This window comes from Ascaphus truei, chromosome 1 (assembly GCF_040206685.1).
Source record: "Ascaphus truei isolate aAscTru1 chromosome 1, aAscTru1.hap1, whole genome shotgun sequence".
In the NCBI taxonomy this organism is placed as follows: domain Eukaryota; kingdom Metazoa; phylum Chordata; class Amphibia; order Anura; family Ascaphidae; genus Ascaphus; species Ascaphus truei.
This window is the reverse complement of record NC_134483.1, coordinates 350,505,463-350,525,399: the sequence shown is the minus strand read 5'-3', so window position 1 is coordinate 350,525,399 and position 19,937 is coordinate 350,505,463. Positions and strand designations below refer to the sequence as shown.

The 19,937-nt window shown below is 42.3% G+C and overlaps 1 protein-coding gene across 2 annotated transcripts in view; it reads left to right on the top strand.

Annotated features, from left to right (window-relative positions):
- Positions 1-19,937, top strand: part of BANK1 (B cell scaffold protein with ankyrin repeats 1) — a 562,852-nt gene that overhangs the window by 448,046 nt on the left and 94,869 nt on the right. The gene's annotated exons all lie outside the window — the stretch shown is intronic.

The following is a 19,937-nucleotide window of genomic DNA, read 5'->3' as shown; positions in this document are numbered from 1 at the left end:
TCCCCCTTACTTTTTTTAATGTAAGTAGGAAGCAGGAGGTCAGTGGAATGAATACTGAAATTAATGCATTTCAGCTCCGGGGGATAGAATGCGGCTTTTATAGCTTAGTTAATAGTAACTGATTCTGCTTCCTCTGATCTAGATACCAGTACTTCCAACACTAAACTCAGGGGCTTCTTATGTTGGGAAAGTTTCTCTGTTATACAGTATGTCTTTAATGTAGCACTGATGCTGAAAGAGGAATGGGCATTAACAAATTTATCTATGTTAATATATATCTGTTATGATAATATCATGAGATATTATGTGTTTTACTCCATCTGGTGCTTCAGGGGTTAATAGGATTGGAGTTTTATTTTAAAAATACAATATATTGGGTTTATGACAGGTCCAGACTTGTTATGGATCAGTACAGAATTTCAAAGGTGGACCTTAATTGGAGTTGGATTTTAAAAGTTCAAAGTAATGGTTTATGACCTTTTAACCCCTCAACCAGGCCCAGTGTTACAACGTATAATCTAGTACATATGTTTTTCCAGAGCTGGAAGTAAATTGTGGCTTTCCTGACACAAACATACACAGAATACGGTTTATGAGGTTTTCAAAGCATCCATGGAAGCGTGTGGCTATCCTATACCATCCCAAAGATGTGACATAGGGAATCATGGACTTGACAGCGATGCTGAAGTATACAATTTTTATATTTGCATTTGTTTCAGGGAGACGAACGCAAGGGGACCTGATATGGGAGGTCTGGCAGGTACTGGGGAACAGATATTCATTTGTCCCTCAGGTTTAGATGTAAGGCGGTTATGCTTAGTCTTGTCGCGTCCGCCATGAGCGTGTAACATATTGATTTGACTGATGTGTGTGTAAGTATTAGTTAAGGAAAGTTATGAGTGCGGTTATATACTGAGGCAAAGTTTAAACGCTGGTTTGTAAAAGTTTTTTCTTACTCTGTCATAAAACTGCCAATCTCACAGCTGATTTACGACGGGGCTGGGATTATGGGGGATAAAACGTATTTAAATCTTACCAAAGATTATGAAAATCATATTTCAACAGTGTAACGCTGTGCTGCCCGCAGTCCAGACCAGTCCCCAGTACTGAGATGGAAAGGTAGTGTACCACGCACTCACAGCAGTGAGAGCGTGCCCAGAGTGTGGTAGAGTGCGTTGCCGGGTTTGGTGTGAGTAGAATGGTTAAGTACTTGCCGAGTCTGGGGTGCCAGAGGTCCGAGTAGTGAGTCCATAAGCCAAGGGTCAAGGAAAGGAGAGAGAAGCAAGGTTGAAGTCTGTAGCCAAGTCCAGGGGTAGAGAGGTACACAAAGTCAAGGGAAGCCGGAGTCCAAATCCAGAGAGGTTAGTCAGACGAGCCGATCAGTAACTAGAACAGGGCTTTTTAACTTGTTTATTAATGACCTTGAGGTTGGAATCGAGAGCAAAGTCTCCATCTTTGCTGATGATACTAAATTGTGTAAGGTAATAGAATCAGAGCAGGATGTAATTTCTCTTCAGAAGGACTTGGAGAGACTGGAAACGTGGGCAGGTAAATGGCAGATGATGTTTAATACAGATAAATGTAAGGTAATGCATTTGGGATACAAGAATAAAAAGGCGACTTACAAATTAAATGGAGATATATTGGGGGAATCCTTGATGGAGAAGGATTTAGGAGTGCTTGTAGACAGCAGGCTTAGCAATAGTGCCCAATGTCATGCAGTAGCTGCAAAGGCAAACAAGATCTTATCTTGCATCAAACGGGCAATGGATGGAAGGGAAGTAAACATAATTATGCCCCTTTACAAAGCATTAGTAAGACCACACCTTGAATATGGAGTACAATTTTGGGCGCCAATCCTAAGAAAAGACATTATGGAACTAGAGAGAGTGCAGAGAAGAGCCACCAAATTAATAAAGGGGATGGACATTCTAACTTATGAGGAGAGGCTAGCTAAATTAGATTTATTTACATTAGAAAAGAGGCGTCTAAGAGGGGATATGATAACTCTATACAAATATATTCAGGGACAATACAAGGAGCGTTCAAAAGAACTATTCATCCCACGGGCAGTACTAAGGACTCGGCGCCATCCCTTAAGGTTGGAGGAAAGGAAATTTCACCAGCAACAAAGGAAAGGGTTCTTTACAGTAAGGGCAGTTAAAATGTGGAATTCATTACCCATGGAGACTGTGATGGCAGATACAATAGATTTGTTCAAAAAAAGGTTGGACATCTTTTTAGTTGGGAAAGGTATACAGGGATATACCAAATAAGTATACATGGGAAGGATGTTGATCCAGGGATTAATCCGATTGCCAATTCTTGGAGTCAGGAAGGAATAAATGTTTCCCCTTAATGGGGTTTTTTGTTTGCCTTCCTCTGGATCAATAAGTATAGATATAGGATAAAGTATCTGTTGTCTAAATTTAGCATAGGTTGAACTTGATGGACGGAAGTCTTTTTTCAACCTCATCTACTATGTAACTATGTAACTATGTAACAAGAGCAGAAGGCCAGGCACAGAACTCCAAACAGCACAAGGCTACTAGAAGCTATGCAGAGCAAAGAAGAAGAGGAAGGACTGGGGTAATAAAGGATGGCAGACCAATGGAGGACAGGGGAGGAACGGAGGTGTGTCTGGGTTGCCTCAGGGATAGGCTCGGTGGCAGAGAGGAGGAGAAGTCAGGTGTGTGGCTGGGCCAGGAGGGGGAGCATTCCGCGACGAATGGGGGGCGGAGCCAGAAGTGCAGGATGGGAACATAGAAGGCTGGGTGCACACGCGCCCTGTAAGACTTGCTCGAGCGCAACCCGGAAGTGCGGCGGTGCGCCTCGCTGCCAGGGGAGAGGGCCGCGGCGTACATACGAGGAGAGTGGAGGTCGACGGGATAATGCGGGGGTGGCTGCTGCGGAAGTCTGCTCAGGTAAGGAGGGGATCTGCCACAGGGAATGCGTACACCGGTTCCTTACAGTACCACCCCCCAGAGGATCGAACTCCGGACGATCCTTCCATGGCTTGTGAGTAAATTTCTGGTGGAAACGTTTGAGTAAAGCTGGAGCGTGAATGTGGTGGAGAGGCTCCCAAGATCGCTCTTCAGGCCCGTAACCTTTCCAGTGAACGAGGAATTGTGGTTTGCCTCTTGTGAATCGAAGACAGTGATAGGAAGCGCTCTAAAACTATAAAGTCCAAACCCTTAGAGATAAAGTGATGCGGTGCAGCTTGAACAGTTGAATTGTTCCCAATTCCCAGCAGCAGCAAAAATGTTCATGATGTTCAGCGCTCCTCGTTATATGAAAAAGACGTGAGAAAAAAAGGCAATATAGTGAAGTACGTTCACATACTCATATCAGCACAAAAAGGTGGTAATATATGCACTTACTTAAAAGTGCCTATACCAGGAACGTAACGGTATCTTTTGCAGACAAATCACCTCCGTTTTGGCAATAACTTCAAGAGGGACTTATTTTGTAAAAGCTTCAGGGGTATAAGTATAAGTAAGTATACTTACCCCTGACGATGAAGGACCACCTTTGAAATGCGTAGGGTTTCCGGGAGGACCAGTTACGGTGCAACACCAGAGACCGGAAGTGACGTAGAATGCCGACTGGATCGGCGGTGGATGTCGCAGAAACCGAGGGAGAGCACACAAACTGGTCTTTCTTCATTTGTTTTTACACTGTTATGTGTTAAACCAGTACCTGAACTTTTATATAAAGCTGAAGCTTTTACAAAAGACGTCCCTCTTGAAGTTATTGCCAAAACGGAGGTGATTTGTCTGCATAAGATACCGTTATGTGCCTGGAATAGGCACTTTTAAGTAAGTGCATATATTACCATCACTTTGTGCTGATACTAGTATGTGAACGTACTTCACTATATTGCCTTTTTTTCTCATGTCTTTTTCATATAACGAGGAGCGCTGAACATCGTGAACATTTTTGCTCTTGTGAATCAAGAATCAAGGATGGATTGAACCACGAATTCTTGATGCCCCTTAATGGTGACGGGATTGGGTTTGAGAGGGCGATTAGGAAAGTGAGCATTCTGAACGAAGGGCTTTAAATAGAGACGTGGAAGACTGTGGAAATTCTCATGGACGGTGGTAACAGGAGGCGGAAGGCCACCGAGTTTACTTGTTCCAAGATCTTGAAGGGTCCTAAGAATCGGGATGCCAACTTCTGAGAAGGTGATTTAAGCTTAGTATTCCTGGAGGAAAGCCAGACTCTGTCCCCCGGCTTATATTCCGGTGCCTTTTGACGGCGCCGATCTGCTTGCGTCTTTAGTCTTTGAACAGCGCTGTGCCGTGCCTTTTGAATCCTTCTCCAGGAAACACCAGAAGAGGTGTGGGAATGGGGGAGGTGGATGGGTTGAAATTCACTAAGAAGGGGGATTCCTGAGTAGATTAGTTCCTGAGGGAATTGATAGCAAACTCCACCCAGGGAAGTAATTCCACCCAATTGTCTTGGGATTCGGACACAAAACACCTCAGATATTGCTCCAAAGACTGGTTCATCTTTTCAGTTTGCCCATTGGTCTGGGGATTATATCCTGAGGAGAACAGGATGGAGATGCCGAGCCTTTGGGAGAATGCCCGCCAAAACTTCTAAATTAATTGAGTGCCCCTGTCAGAAACAATTAAATGAGGGATACCAAGAAGCTCGAAGATTTTTTTCGTGAGAGAATTAGGGAGGGGGACGAAGTGTGCCTGTTTTGAGAACCTATCCACTACTACGAGAATGGTGTTCATACCCCTGGAGGGTGGGAGTTCCACAATAAAGCACATTGATATATGCGTTCAAGGACGTTCAGGGATGGGAAGGGGTAGAAGAAGACCCGAAGGCTTGTGTCAAGTGGACTTACTCTTGTGTGCATACCGGACAGGCTTTCGTGAAATCCTGGATAATTCTGTTCATATTTGGCTACCAGAAAGTACGTCTGATCAAATCCAGGGTCACTGTGAAACCTGGGTGACCAGCTGATCTGGAAGAGTGACCCCATTCCATGATCTTGTGATGGAAGCATGGGCCGGCATACAGGAGTCCCTCTGGTACCTCTAACCTGCTGGGGATGTGAGCCTGGGCCTTCACAACTTTATCCAAGATGTTGAAAGAATTGGCGGAGATAATGCATTTAGAGGGTAAAATGGTTTCATAGACTTCGTCGGACTTCTCTTCAGTGGTAAACTGACTTGAAAGAGTGTTGGCTTTAATGTTCTTGGTGCCTGGAATGTACGAGGTAGTGTAATTGAAATGAGAAAAAAATAATGCCCAGCGCACTTGACGGGATCCCAGACGGCGAGCCCCTTCGATATACAATAAATTTTTATGATCCGTGAGTATGGCTACCGGTTCTTTCGTACCTTCAAGAAGGTGCCTCCATTCTTGTAGGGCTAGCTTAATCACCAACAGCTTCCTATTACCGACGTCATAATTTCTCTCGGACGAAGATTTTTTTGGGGAAAAGAAGCCACAGATATTGAGCTTGTCTTGGGGGAAAACCTTTGTGACAGTACTGTGCCGGCACCGATATCAGAGGCATCGACCTCGAGGGTGAAGGGAAGGGGAGGGCAGTGTCGGGGTGATGAAGAATGGGGGGCGGAAACGAAAGCCCTTTTGAGGGTCTCGAAGGCACTGGTAGCCTCAAGGGACCATACAGAGGGATCGGACCCTTTTTTAGTAAGAGCGATAATGGGTGCGATGGAAGTAGAAAATTACGGATGAACTTCCGATAATAGTTAGAAAACCCGAGAAAATGTTGGGTAGCTTTTAGGGAGTTGGGTTGTGGCCAGTCCAGGACTTCAATATTTCCGGATCCATGGTGAAGCCCTCATCGGAAATAATGTAGCCAAGGAAGGCTGTGGAAGGTTGATGAAAGAGGCACTTCTCCATCTTAGCATAGAACCTGTTGGCGTGAAGCCGAGAAAGGACCACCCTGGTGTGGCGGATATGTTCCTCCAAGCTCCTGGAAAAAATAAGAATGTCGTCCAGATAAACAATAACGAAAATATTCCGAATGTTCCGGAAGATCTCGTCCATGAATTCTTGGAAAACGGCCGGGGCATTACAGAGACCTAAGGGCATCATGAGGTATTCATAATGACTGCTGCGCGTGTTGAAAGCAGTCTTCCACTCGTCGCCCTCTAGTATACCAATCAGGTTGTACACCCCTCTGAGATCCAGTTTGGAAAATATAGTAGCCCCCTGTAGCCTGTCGAACAGCTCAGAAATAAGAGGAAGTGGGTATTGGTTCTTGATTGTGATCTTATTGAGGCCACGGTAGTCAATGCAGGGTCTCAAAGAACCATCTTTCTTTTTCACGAAAAATAATCCGGCACGAGCCAAGGAGGTGAAATTCCGGATGAATCCTTTCTTGAGATTTTCTTGAATGTAAGAAGACATAGCTTCGGTCTCTGGTAAAGTGACTGGATAGGATTTTGACTTGGGGAGAGTAGCTCCAGAGATCAACTCGATGGGGCAGTAAAAGGGGCAATGTGGCGGAAGTATATCGGACTGGGTCTTGTTAAAGACATCCCTGATATTGAGATATACTTCGGGAAGGGTGGAGGGAGGCGGAATGGAGGTCTCAAGGCCCACGAGGGTGGTCGCGGAAGTCTCTACAGGGACCTGTAAGGAAGAGGTCCACTGAATGGGCAATCGGTCCGTCCAATCAATGCGTGGATTGTGTACCTGAAGCCAAGGCAATCCCAAAATGACGTGGACCATGGGGGAGTAGAAGACGTTGAAGGAGATTTGCTCGGTGTGGCCGTCCGTGGTGGAAAGTGTGAGAAGGGGAGTTTCTAGAGTGATGAATGCCGGTTGTAAGGGTCTTCCATCTATAGCTTTGAGGCTGATGGGTACCTTCTTTTTGATCAACGGAATTTGGTTCTCGATGGCGAAGTCGTGGTCCACGAAGTTGCCTCCAGAGCCGGAATCAATGAAAGCGGAGGCCGGTACCCGGACGTTGAGGATCTATTATTTGGATCTATTAGTGCAACAGCAGCACTGGCACACAGACAAAGTTTACAAGCAGCACAACAGGAGTTTAGCCATTGCAACAGTTTTACTGCCTGTGGGAGAACCGAGGATCAACAGCCAAGCAGATTGCTTCAGTGTTGAGAGGAACTACTGGGACACAGTAAAGGGAGCAGGGAGCAGAGAGGGAGCATTGCCAGGACCCCTGTGGACAAGCAGGGGCTGCTATGTGCTCCATCAAGCCCAGACCACCCTGACAGATGCCAACAAGAGCTCAGGACCCAGTGGGCACAGAGGCATTGAACAGTACCTAAATATTATAAAACAACTTGTATGTTTTTAGGTCACCGCTGCACCAGTTTTGCATACTATTCTTATGAGGCTGGTGGTATCTTTTACAAGGTTAAGGTTTATAGGGTTAACTTTATCACTGTATTTATTGGTGTGTTCTTAGATACACCCATGAAACTTGATGATGTCACTTTTATGGGTGGTGATTAGTCACGCCCTTTCATCTGTATCATGTAAAACAGTTCACTTTAGACACAGATATAAGGATCATTGTATGCACACCACTTTATCTTTACAAAGATCAGTATGTTTGACCGAAACTTTGATTGGTGTGGATTCAAATTCTTTTTTTTTTTGTATGAAGACTTCTGGAGTGCCGGCTCCATTCAGGATGTCCAGCTGACATTGAGGATATACCTCAAACAACATAGTGATATCCCCATGCACTCCTGGCTAGAAGAATCATGACAAAATACAGTCAATAGTTTTGTCTCTACTGAGGTGACCACCTCAAGGGATATTAGGGCTTGGGTGAACACCGCTTTAACAAACACCTTAGGCACATAGATTTGTCTAGTGACCTTTCCTGTTTGTGTATGCTTGTTCACCATGTACACAATATTATTCAATAATTTAAAAACATTGAAGACACTGCATTCAAGACATTGTCATTGATTTTAACAACTTTTACAAGAGCCCTAATCCACAAGTACTTGGACAGATTTTTCTCCAACCATTTTCCATGATCTGAACAGCCACAGCTAGGGTTTTGGCAGCATGGCACTTTATCCAGGAGTGGGAGGGAGGGGTTAACACCTTCAGGAATTTCTCCAGAATGACTTGTTCGAGGATCTCAAGCTCACACTTGGTGTGTTGCCCTGGCTGGATACACGGGTTACACAAGTCCAGCAAGCGGTGAGCTGTGACCCGGGGTCTCATTTTGGAGGTGTATTTCATGGTCAAAAATTGCTACCGGTAGGCCTCTGGAGTCAGGCCTAAGTGATCCAGAATGGTTGATCTTACCAGCAAATAGTCTGATATGCTGATCTGTTGGAAAGAGCTAATACTGGCTTAGGCCTCTCTTATCAGGAATGGAGCCAAACTGGTTGGTCAGTGATCCACCGGCCAGCCTTGGGCAGTGGCAACCCTTTTAAAGGTTAAAAGGATAGCCACTGGGTCCTCTGCCGGCTTAATTTTTCCCCAACCAGCGGGCTGTCCAGAAGTTCTTGTCTGGCAGACCGAGGGGACCAGGACAGCAGTTGGGCCAGCCTTTCATCCTGAATTGCCTGCTGCTGGGTTTGGGGCTGGGTTTGCTGCTCCAGTAGTAGCAAGAACTGATGGATCAGACTGTTCTCCTTTGTAAAAGTCCTAATAAATGCAGGTGCAAAGGGTAATAATATATAACACTGTTGCAGAGTACATGCAACTACACACGTGGGTTTCTTGACAAGGCTGTTTTATTTTGCCTTGAAAAATATACAGCACACAAAACAAAAATAGCTCTTTTTCAGCAACAAACGAAAATGGCTTTTCCTTCAGCAAACCGAACAAAACAGTTTCTCTTTAGCAGACAGTTTATATATATGCAGCTACCCTATTTCTATGCAGGGGACAGACAGTTCACAGTTTCACTACTTTGCTACTCAGACCTTGTTTTCAGGAATCTCTTTAGAAGCTTACTCCTCTCTCATCAACAGCAAAGCTCCATGTGTCTACAACCTAGGTTTTAACACACCTTGATTAGGCAGCTGGGATCCAACTAATTGTCCTGAGGTTCCCAGCTGAAGTTTAACCTAGTCAGTGCTGCACTGCAGACTAGACATAGGTTTTCCAGGCATATAACTCGTGGCTTTTATTTACCCTGTCACAAACACATATAACGAAAGACCCCAAGAAATAGGGTCAAAAAAACACCCCCGATTGTGCACTCATTGCCTAGTAAATGGTATATGGCATAATACCCTATATGAATGATTCTGCTACGTGGTATACTATAGTCAGAAGAAGAGGTTTAAAAATGAAAATAATAAAATTTTAATACATCCAATTCATTAAACACTCAAATGTTAAAAACATAGATAGTCCTCATAGTGGAGTCAGAGGAACCCATAATAAGCACAAATGACAATTCCAATTTAATAATAGGTATATGGTCCTCAGAAGCTGCAGACTTATATCACCTTGATATCATGTACAGTAGCGGTAGTAGTCACTGTGTGATAAAGTATAACGACCATCTGATAGATGAATAATATATGGAAGTTAATTGCTAAATACAACCAGGGGTAACACAGTAAGGGTAATTAAATGATATTAATGACAAAATGGATCTACCATAAGTAGAATTAGACACTTGTATACAGTATCATAAACCCCCTGTGAAAGGCATAAATATCCGGCAAAAGTCAAATGCTATTATCTCTGGTGTCCCCATACCAAGTTATACCATTTCGTTATATGTGCTCCAGTAGTAGTCCAGTTTGCTTGTCCTTCTCATGCAGAAGCATGACGAGCTTTTTCTATACCCCTTTTCATCCTCTTTTCTGATTTCTTTTTTTTTTTTTTTTGTGGTGACTATCTGACAATCCTGACATGAGAATTTGACCTAATAATACCTAATCTAAATCTTCTCTAATCACAAATGTAAACCTTCTATATCTGCGGTGCGCAAACGGGAGGGCACGGGGGGAGCTAGACTTTCAGGGGGGGGCGCAGCAGTTTTAGAGGTCCCGTGCTCCCCCCCCCCCCAGGCATTTAAATGAAATGCCGGGGGACCGCGTGAGGCCTCTATAATACACTTCCCTTCCAGCGACGCGTCGTCCTGGTAACTTGGTGTCAAATGACGTCACGTTACCATGGCGACGTGACATCACATGACCCCGCACGTCATTTGATACCGGGGTCAAGCAGGGCGGGGGCACAAGGCGCCAAGGAGAGCAGGCAGGTGTGCGCACGGGGAAAAGTTTGCCACCCTTGTTCTATGTCATGTGTGAAGGGCTTTACTATCCTTAGAAAGTGTAAACTTGAAATAACTGATTGTAAAGAAGCTAACATTACATTCCTACAGAAAACTAATGCCACCTCCAGGTCGGCTCCCGCATATTATTATTTTTTTTACAAGAAATTCTCTCAATTTTATTTAGAGTCCTTTTCAGTTAAGGAAAGAGGAGAAGCAATTCTATTCAGTAATAATATTGCTTTTAAACCACAGTTAATAAAAATGACGTTAAAGAAAAATGTATTATTGTAATTGGTATGCTAAGAAATACATGAATAATATTAGCCAATATATATGTACCTAATGAAGCGAAAGCTCGCCTCTTTGACTATTTTTTTTCCAACTGTTAAATTACATTAAAAATATTGTATTATTCTAGGGGGAGATTTAATTTCAACTCTATACAAGGTTCTAGATAAATTAAAAGCTGCCTCTGCTAAGACGAGTGTTTGCAGGGATCCTGTAATATGGTACTACACAAAGAGTTTAACAACTCTCTTATCATTGATTTATAAATGTTCATTCATCTGCTAAAAACTTTAAATTGTATTCTGAAGTACATAAATCCTACTTGCATTGAATTACTTCTTCAGCGATACAAAGCAAATACCTCATGTTATGTAGAATATTACTAGTCCGAAAAAACGGGCAATAAAATGCTCCGGTCACGAATGAGCACATGACTTGTATATGTGACAAGGGTTAATACACACAGCTATCTAGCTCACCCACTTTTCTTCCCTGCAGGGACCCTCAAATTAGTAATGTCACCCCTCAACCTGTCACAAATATAACCTTGAATCGCTGCCACCACCAAGAATAAAGAAAAGGCTTATCACTAGGGATCCTTCGTCCCTGTTTACTAATAAAAATATTTAATTAGAACACAAAAATTTATTTTAACAATATGTGTTTGCACATTTTTGAAGAGTATAACTGCATTTTCAAAGTGCAATTAGAGACTAAAGCAGTACTAATTACATTTTACATTTAAAATTAAAAAGTAATACAGTGCTTAGTTTACAGAAAAAAAAGAATGCTACAAGAAACATACAGTATTATGTATGCAGACAGTTTCATAAAAATAATGGTAAAAAAACAAACAAATTTCTAATATACAATACGTACACCATATATTTAGGTTTCTCAGAGAGTCTTGAGTTGGAAATATTAGAATTCATGTGTCTTGTTGGCATAGTCCACTCCCTCTGATGAATTTTAAATTCATATATCAAATACATGGTTTTTATCCTAAAAGCCCCTTTATTGAAAACTGAATATGCCCACCTTCTGGGGCGTGTCTTGAACTCCACTTCATCAATCTCCAGTGACACCTTTTCGGTTTGGGGAGAGAAAATAGTTTATCTTTTGAATAAAAAAATGCCTAAGTCTGTGAACATTCTCATAACTTTTTCCCTGTAGCCCCTAGGATATTGTGACCATCCTATCGCGTTCAGGGTATTTTATTGAAGGAAAATAGGTTCTTTTTTTTACGGGGTAAATGCTAACTTTGAGAGACAAATGGATATCTAACCTTTGCACCCTTTGTTTAGCATCATTTAATTAATTTATCACAAGTGTTACAAATATATATTTGCTCTTCTGAATCGTATAAGATCCACAATATTTTATATTTAATAAACTTGCACAGACATATGGAATATCTTCCTTGCCACACCATTTGGTGTTCCAAGACCCTTGTAGGAATATCTTTTTTGGTAAATTAAAGGATCTTATGCTGGTTTCCACTGTCAAAAAGAGTTTTGAATCTAGATTTGAACCACTCCACAATCCCAGAGCAGGTCGGTCTCCGGTAAGTCCACTCCTAGACAAACACAGAAAACAAATATGGGTCCTCTTCTGACCCAAATAAAAACAATACATGTATTTTTAAGCTGAAACTTGAAACTCAAGTTAACTGTTTGTGTGCCAGATTATTAAAATACTGAATATTTTAATGGTGTTACCATGACAGCTCCCAATGGCGTAACACATTTTAATAGATATGAATAAAAACAAAAAGAGCTAGCCACTCACAGACATGCTTCTTGTAAGAAGAAGCTTATCAAGTCCTGAAGCAGAGTGCACCTCCCCAATTGCCCCTCTCATCCACTGATCGCTGGCCTGACACAGATGTGCTCAGATTTGATCACTGTCTATGGCAGCCCTATCCATTTCACAGGGAGTATTCCTGCTTTATCAGGGGTATTTAGAGGGTATTAACCTTAAGGAAGCAGGAGTAGTTCCCAATAAATGTGTAGGGTTGCCATAGCTACTTATCAAGCCTGAACGAGACACCCCTAGTGGCATTCCACAGCCGCGACACCAAAACCCCAAATGCAGGTGTCTGTCGATGGAGGGACCAAGAGAAGTCCTGCAAGCAACTGTGGCAAGCCAGAGATTGGTGGACGAGAGGGGAGATTATGGAGACATACTCAGCCTTATGACCTGATAGGCATCTTACAAGAAGCACATCTGTAAGTGCATTAGCTCTATTTGTTTTTATTTACCAATTCCAATCTATTACGCTATTGGAATCATTTTCTTGAGCTTAATTTTTCAGATTTATAATTTATCCATGTGGTGGAAGGACTATTCCATTAAGCAGCAGCACTTCCTAGGCATCAACATTATTTCTGTGTTACACCGAGGATTTATGAAATAACATTTAGGTCCTACTATCTCTTATATTTATTAATATTTTTATTTTCACTTTATTTATGTTGCCCTTCCGATCTTTTTATTAGTTTATATTATATTATTATACTTTATTCATTTTATTATTTTTTTTATTACTAAAACTTTCCCTTTCGGCATATTTTCCTATCATCCATTCAATAATTGACCTTGAAATTGAAAAATTAAAGCTCACTTCATTTTGCTTCCCTAGAGACTAAACAGTGCATTATTATTCATCCCGATAGATGCCTCTCAATTACAATCTGAACTGCAGGCTTATTTTTCCCTAAACAAATCACCTAAGATCCCTACACCTACTCTTTGGGAGACTCACAAAGCTGTAATGCGAGGAATTCCAATTACCATTGCTTCCACTAGGAAGAAAATTACATCTCAGAAAATCAATTCCATTTCAGCCCAATTAAACAAATTTAAGGAGCTCCACAAGTGCAACCATTATGATTTGATTTTAAAAGAACTTTTAAAGTTAGTGATGAGATGAAACTTTGCCTATTTGAAAGAACCACACATGCGATGAGGTAGACAAGCCCACCGTTTTTTTTTTTCAAAAGACAATGAAGCATAGAAGATTACCTGAATGCCAATCGCTAAGCAATATTTATTCCCTATGCATACAATCAGACGCTTTAACTTTTGATCAACTTTAAATTCTTAGTGAGTTTAGAAATGATTATAGAAAATGATATGATGATCAGAAAGTTTTTGAAAACTATTTTATAAAAAAAAAAAGGCTAGAAAGTTTCCTTAAATCTAGAGCTGGATTTATCGCCGGCATTCGAATTCGCTGCGAATGTGCCGCGGATATTTGTGACTTGGTTTTAAAAAGTTAAATTGAAACAAGAAAAAAATATCGCAATCATTACCCACTAACACTCAAACCAATATACATTAAATATAATATAATGCGTGCGTGCGTGCAGGAGCAATCGTTATAAGGAAAATATGCACCAAAACAAGAATAAAGAAAATGATTGCCTGTACTCTCCAACAAATGTATACAAAACCAAGACTGAATGTCATCAATAAATATACTTAAAAAAAGACAGGTAGACTACATATGGAAATATAAAAATAAAAAATGTTATTACAATACATATTAAAGTATATATAAACTTTACACATAATACCCTACATACACTTAAAAATCATCACAAAATGTCCCAGACAAGATCCCGTGCTATCTGACACAATACACAGAAATGATAAAAAATTGCTGAAATTCTGCAGTATAGTGGTAACAAACTCCACTTTGTAGGGAGAATTTAAAGACTAGGGAGAAACATGACAGTGGAACTTTTATGTACAGTACCGCCTAAATGTAGGCTCCTAACAGATCCCCACGTAAGCAACTGCTCTACTTTGAAGGAAACAGACTAGACCTGCCAGCAATCAAGTCCAAAGGGTGTCCACCACATCAGAAGAATGCAAGTTAGCACTTTTTGCTCATGACATCCTATTGTCACTCTTAACTTCTCTTGCAAATTTATTTGATGCAATTCTTACATTTGTTTCTTTATCAGGGTTCAAAATAAACCAGTCAAAAAGTTCTAATCAATCTCCCTCCTGAGAGAGTAAAACTTATGTAACCCTCCTTGCCCGGTTCCTAAGGAGTTTACATCAGCTGACAATGTACATGGCTTTGCTCAGTCTCTCATACAGTACCTTGTCAGGGTTCTGGATCTGTGCAGGTTGGGCATAGATATACTGATGGAATAATGATGGGTGCCTGGAACTTTTATAGTACAAACAAGAGCTTTATTCACAGACATTGATAATGCTCTATATACAAAACCTACTGTACTTCACTTCAGATATTAAATGGTGTCAAACAAAATGGTCACTCAGTGCTTTTTACCATGGTAGCTCTCACTCCTACCCTAGGGAGGTATTTAGGTTTCTTTAGGCTTAATTCCCTTGGTTGCTCTCACTCATACGATGGGAATCCATCCAGATCAATATTCCTTCACTCTGTATACTGCCGACCTCATGCAGACCTATTGAATCGGGACTTTTCTAAAGACCTTCCAGTGGGCCGAATCCAATTATGTTCCAAAGTTTCGACTCTGAGAACTCCCTACTGAGCACATGTTACTCCTCTTCTTGAATGACAACAATCCTAGGCCATTGCTTACAGGCGCTAACTATATAGGGCACGTTCCCTCGCTGAAAACAATAAAGGTGACAGGACATTCTTACTACACATAACTATACACTTAAACCTATATACATGACTCATGGTGAGTCCCCTTTAACTGCCACTCCTGAGGAAACTGGTTCTAGAACATTCAGGGGAGCTATATATACCCACCCATCTCCTTATGATGATATCACTGGTCACAATACCTACTGGGGAATGGCTATCCTTTCTTTATAGTCATCTTACATCACACAATGGAGAGGGGATTGTTATTATGTCCTGATATGTACAACCATAGAATTCAAAGAGGGTGTACTTTCTTTTTCACACAACTGTAAATACAGCTAAACCCCGTTATAACGCGGTGCTCGGGGTCCACCCCGAGTCCACCGCGTTAGTAACGGTGTCGCGCTAATTTTTAAAAAAATGGCCGCCGCGCTCCTGATCGGGAGTGAGGAGGGAAGGAAGTTAAATAAATAAATAAATAAAATTTTAAAAATGGCGGCGATTCATCCGTCCTCCCTCTCAGCCCCCTGGTTTTGCACGTGTCTGTGTCCTCCCAGCGTGTGTGTGTGTGCGTGCGTGTGTGAGAGAGAGAGAGACAGAGTGTGTGTGTGCGTGCGTGTGTGAGAGAGAGAGAGAGAGACAGAGTGTGTGTGTGCGTGCGTGTGTGAGAGAGAGAGAGACAGAGTGTGTGTGTGTGTGTGTGTGTGTGTGTGTGTGTGTGTGTGTGTGTGTGTGTGTGTGTGTGTGTGTGTGTGTGTGTGTGTGATGGTGAGAAGGGGTGGGCAGGGTGAGGAGACACTAATCTACCGGAGTCACTCACCTAAAAGTTGCAATATAGCAATGCTAACAGTGCATCTCTCAGGCTTTAATGCAGGGTCCCCTACCTGTTCGTCATCACCGTTACGCCCAGCATCAGAGCCGCTTTGCGGGGTCAGGGAGGGTGTGACAGATACCAGCACCTCGCACAGCCTGCGGGACTTGGGTTAGCTGCAGCTCCGGTCACTGAGTCCTGGTGAGCGGCGGGAAGGAGGGAGAGGGGTGGGGAGGAGAGGCTGGGAGAGGGTCCCAGAGCGCGAGGCTCCCCCTCCCCGGCCGGGTCCACCACGCCCGGCTCTGACTCACCTCCGCCCACCCTGCACTGCAAATCACCCGGGCAGGAGGAGTTGCCATAGAGACAAAGGGGGGTAAAAGATGCAAGCCACGCCCACTTACCTCCTATATGGCACCAATGACTGCAGAACAAGCATCCCACATCCGGGCACTCTTACTGCCTGGCCTCATTCAGTCGCCCCGCCCACAGCCCTCTTCTTGTCAATCAAGCCGTCCGCTCTCCGCCCCCTGCGGGTGATGTCATTATTCCAACCTCCACCGGGCTGGTGGGCTGCTGACATGTGAAAAACGGGCTGGTGGGCTGCTGACATGTGAAAAACGGGCTGGTGGGCTGCTGACATGTGAGAGGGGGGGGGGCTGCTGACATGTGAGAGGGGGGGGGATGGGCTGCTGACATGTGAGAGGGGGGGGGTGGGCTGCTGACATGTGAGGGGGGGGTGGGCTGCTGACATGTGAGTGTATTGTGAGAGCTGTGTGCAGTAAGTGTGAGCAATGAGCAGTGTCTGTGCAGTGTGTGTGCAGTGTGCAGTGTGTGTCAGTGTGAGCAGTGTGTGTGCAGTGTGTGTCAGTGTGAGCAGTGTGCAGTGTGTGTCAGTGTGAGCAATGAGCAGTGTGTCAGTGTGTGCAGTGTGAGCAATGAGCAGTGTCTGTGCAGTGTGTGTCAGTGTGAGCAGTGTGTGTGCAGTGTGTGTCAGTGTGAGCAGTGTGCAGTGTGTGGCAGTGTGTCAGTGTGTGCAGTGTGAGCAATGAGCAGTGTCTGCAGTGTGTGTCAGTGTGAGCAGTATGTGTGCAGTGTGTGTCAGTGTGAGCAATGAGCAGTGTGTCAGTGTGTGCAGTGTGAGCAATGAGGAGTGTGTGTGCAGTGTACAGTGTGTGTGCAGTGTGTGCAGTGTGAGCAATGAGCAGTGTGTGTGCAGTGTGCAGTGTGTGTGCAGTGTGCAGTGTGTGTGCAGTGTGAGCAATGAGCAGTGTGTGTGCAGTGTGCAGTGTGTGTGCAGTGTGTGTGCAGTGTGTGCAGTGTGAGCAATGAGCAGTGTGTGTGCAGTGTGCAGTGTGTGTGCAGTGTGTCAGTGTGTGCAGTGTGAGCAATGAGCAGTGTGTGTGCAGTGTGTCAGTGTGTGCAGTGTGAGCAATGAGCAGTGTGTGTGCAGTGTGCAGTGTGTGTGCAGTGTGTCAGTGTGTGCAGTGTGAGCAATGAGCAGTGTGTGTGCAGTGTGCAGTGTGTGTGCAGTGGCAGTGTGTGCAGTGTGTGTGCAGTGTGTGTGCAGTGTGTCAGTGTGTGCAGTGTGTGAGCAATGTGCAGTGTGTGTGCAGTGTGTCAGTGTGAGCCACGGGAAAACCGCGTTATAACCGAATCGCGGTATAACGAGGCGCGTTATAACGGGGTTTAGCTGTATCTCTCACATTTTTCCTCTTGTGGCAAAAATCAGCCCTTCCCTATTTATGAATTGTAACAAGTTCCTCTAAAATCATGTATAATGCAAACTACCTATGTTAATTAGGACATTAAAGAAGTTTATAGAAAACTAAAGTAAATACAATATATCCAGGATGGGCAAAATCTATGCTATAAAAATTAATCTGCTCCCTGGAATTATTTTTGGTTTTTTGTTCTTTTCCAATAACCTGTCTCTATAAAAGTTCACATCTCCCAATCTCCAGTCCCACGTATTAACTTTCATAGGGTTGGGGGGGGGGGAGCTGGGGGGAACCCAGAGTCAAACTATCATTTTTAATTTGACTGGTGGACAGGCCATGACTGATCAACTAGTATAATACAACGCCATCTGATTGCCTGGCACTTTAGACCAAAACATTAATGTTGGGTTGATACAGTATAAAACTAATGAATCCCAGCCCATTGACCTTAATGTGCTATTTAGGCTACCAAAAATGCACAGCACCACCAGGAATAAAATACTCTCTGCACTTTTGGCAGTCTTTAAAATTCAAATGTAAATGTACTTTTCCATGACTACTATTTTTGATGTCCCAGATTTTGAACCAGGTTTATCCTAATCACATTTTTCCAGTTGGTGATCAGTGGGGATATAGAAACGTAGAGATGTTCTCTGGAGGCAAGATTGAGCAGTTTAAATAAATTAAGGAAACATATATAACTAGTAGAAAATATTGCAAGATTAAGCCTTTTCTTTCTTGGACTTCTAAAGTTTCCATCTACATATTGAAATTTAGACTATTTATTTATTTTTGTGCTTTATCAATTATTTATGCAGAAGAGGAATCTAAAGACAAGCTCACGTGTAAATGGAAAAAAGATTTACTGTAGGTAAATCCATTGAACTCAGGTAATCAGGCAAAATTCTGCAGAAAAACAGCAAAAACTTTGATAATGTGTATTACCAAAAGAGAATACATACAACATTCCAATTCCAATCGTACTTGACTTTGGACCATCTAAAATCAGAACCAATAACACTTTCACCACATTGTTGTTGTCACATAATAATGATCCTAATTTCAATATTCATTTAGCTGAACTATAATACTGATGCTAAATATTCCACCTGCCACCTATAGTAGCTTCTTATTTATTTTTGTCTTATTATTTTGATCACTATACATGTTACTGTCTTATAAACCTTGCAAAAAAGTGTCCTCCTTGGCGCTGGTCTTTTACTCGTGCTCAATACAAATCATGAAAAATAGAAAGTGTAGTAAAACACTGTATGACGACACATTAATTATGAACAATATCACCTCTGTATGAGTAATAACTCCAAATACTATCCACCAAATAATTCTAATGGTGAGGGGGATAAACATATAAACACATAACTACCAGATTAAAGACCCTCTACAGCCTACATTGGTAATGTAGTGAATCCCAATTAATTTAGATATAGCCTTTTCAACATGTATCTAAAAAATAGTATAGGTTTAATACACCGTGGATGGCTTCTAATAGAAACAAATTCACAAATGAGTAATTTGATGATAAGAGTGGCTCCGTTGTCGAATAGATGAAACTCAGCAGTAGTACATAAAAAAGGAAAATGTAAACATAGCACAGAGCTGCTAAAAACGAACATTTTATAGAAGACATATATATGTAAGTCTACACTTGCTTTATTTGTACTGCCAAATATACCTGATCTTCGCCTTTGGTGTGCTCTGTGTTTATTTCTTCCTCGGATGTCCAGTCCACGGAACCTGTCTTCGGTGGATTTTGTGGAATTGGGGAAAACTTTGAAGTAGCTGCAAGGAGGTGGAGTTGATCCACATTTGAACTTTAAGAAAGCACGAGCGCGGATCAAAACCTTCCTGCTGCTCTACAGTAGTCAGTCAGAAAAAAAATCAAGAGATGAAGATCACTATGGAAAACAGTCTGCTCAGAGAATAACTAATTTATATACTCCCATGATTATTCTGTCACACTAGATAATTGTTTAGTGTATAAATAATTTCTCGTATTCAGAAAAAGAAGTTTGATTAAGACTGAGAAATAATATGTCGTTTGTAGAAAGTTTCAAAGAGAAATTCTTTCATGCCATACAAGTCTGTATTGCATTGCAGTGGTTTATATGTATGGGAATCATGTGCCGATGTGTTTTTATGCCATTATAAAATGCTCTGTATTTCCTTTACAGAGAAAAAGAAGATGATACTTGAATATTACATTTGCTCTCAATTCTGCCACATTTCTTTGTGTAATACTGTATAACTCCTAAATCCAAACTGAATCCCAATGCAGCCTTTTCA